We start from the raw sequence: 2,291 nt of genomic DNA, 5'->3' as shown, positions 1-2,291 counted from the left end.
CTCTGCGGGTGGAGGTCGGTGCTGGAGGCCCCATTATTCTCTATGTGGAGTGAGGCTCTGCGGGTGGAGGTCGGTGTCGGAGGCTCCATTATTCTCTATGTGGAGTGCGGCTCTGCGGGTGGAGGTCGGTGCTGGAGGCCCCATTATTCTCTATGTGGAGTGGGGCTCTGCGGGTGGAGGTCGGTGTCGGAGGCTCCATTATTCTCTATGTGGAGTGTGGCTCTGCGGGTGGAGGTCGGTGCTGGAGGCCCCATTATTCTCTATGTGGAGTGGGGCTCTGCGGGTGGAGGTCGGTGCTGGAGGCCCCATTATTCTCTATGTGGAGTGTGGCTCTGCGGGTGGAGGTCGGTGCTGGAGGCCCCATTATTCTCTATGTGGAGTGGGGCTCTGCGGGTGGAGGTCGGTGTCGGAGGCTCCATTATTCTCTATGTGGTGTGCGGCTCTGCGGGTGGAGGTCGGTGCTGGAGGCTCCATTATTCTCTATGTGGAGTGTGGCTCTGCGGGTGGAGGTCAGTGCTGGAGGCCCCATTATTCTCTATGTGGAGTGCGGCTCTGCGGGTGGAGGTCGGTGTCGGAGGCTCCATTATTCTCTATGTGGAGTGTGGCTCTGCGGGTGGAGGTCGGTGCTGGAGGCCCCATTATTCTCTATGTGGAGTGTGGCTCTGCGGGTGGAGGTCGGTGCTGGAGGCTCCATTATTCTCTATGTGGAGTGTGGCTCTGCGGGTGGAGGTCAGTGCTGGAGGCCCCATTATTCTCTATGTAGAGTGTGGCTCTACGATTCGTGACCCCCGTCACGTGACGAAGGGGGCCCACAGGGTCTGAACTGCCCCGGGCCCTGGCTACCCTTAATCCACCCCTGGTGACACCGGATGTGTGTGCGGCGAGACGATACGGCTCGGACATTATTAAAGGAGCCGCAGGACGAGGTGGACAGAGGCAGCCAATGAGACAGCTGCTGAAAGGGAGGTGAGGGGAGGGGAGGAGAGGAGAGGGGGTGGAGAGAGAGAGACATGGGGGTTAACACTTAGTGTCCAGGCAAGAGAATCTCTCTCTTTTGTCGGGCACTTGTGGGGTTAACCCCACAGAGAGATCTCTCTCTCTCACCCAGACACTGTGAGTGTTAACCCCACAAGTGCCCGGCGAGAGAGATCTCTCACAAGTGTCCGGGTGACAGAGAGAGATCTCTCTCTCGCCGGGCACTTGTGGGGTTAACATTCACAGAGTCCGGGCATGCGCTGCGGAAAAAGCCGTTCCGGCGCTGACAAAAAGCATTGCAGGGAACGTTTTTTGCAGATACCGGACGGCTAATTTATGCCGTGTCCGGCAACAACCGGACACGACGCATAACCATCCGGCACGATGCGGCGCCCATGAAAGCTTATGGGACAAAACCGGATCTGGTGCTGGATCCGGTTATTAAAAATTTTGCCGCATCGTGCCGGATGACAAAAACCGGATGTGTGAAAGAGGCCTTACACAGGCGCCACTTTATCGCTCTCCTTCATTTTTTGTTTTTAACAATTTTTCCCTGGATCTGTAGCTGGATATTTCCTGCTTTTGAATTGCCTCCTATATACAGTATGAGCCTGCACATTGCTTCCTATATACAGTATGAGGCCGCATATAGCCTCCTATATACAGTATGAGCCTGCACAGCGCTTCCTATATACAGTATGAGTCTGCACATAGTCTCCTATATACAGTATGAGCCTGCACATCGCTTCCTATATACAGTATGAGGCCGCATATAGCCTCCTATATACAGTATGAGGCCGCATATAGCCTCCTATATACAGTATGAGGCCGCATATAGCCTCCTACATACAGTATGAGGCCGCATATAGCCTCCTATATACAGTATGAGCCTGCACATTAATTCCCATATACAGTATGAGGCCACATATAGCCTCCTGAATACAGTATTTTCCTCCTATATACAGTATGAGGCTGCATTTACCCTTCTATACACAGTATGAGCCTGCACATCGCTTCCTATATACAGTATGAGGCCGCATATAGCCTCCTATATACAGTATGAGCCTGTACTTCGCTTCCTATATACAGTATGAGGCCGCATATAGCCTCCTATATACAGTATGAGCACCCACATATAGCCTCCTGAATGCAGTGTTTACCTCCTATATACAGTATGAGCCTGCACATAGCCTCCTATATACAGTAGCAAAAAAAAAAATGATTGAATGAGAGAAATGGTTTTGGGTCCTTTCTGTAAAAATCGTATGGGTATCTTTTTAGTCTTGGTTTTAGTTTTCTGTTTTTAATTAATTTTT

Source organism: Dendrobates tinctorius, unplaced genomic scaffold (assembly GCF_039654945.1).
Source record: "Dendrobates tinctorius isolate UK_male_01 unplaced genomic scaffold, ASM3965494v1 ptg000053l, whole genome shotgun sequence".
NCBI lineage: Eukaryota > Metazoa > Chordata > Amphibia > Anura > Dendrobatidae > Dendrobates > Dendrobates tinctorius.
This window is presented reverse-complemented; position numbering follows the sequence as displayed.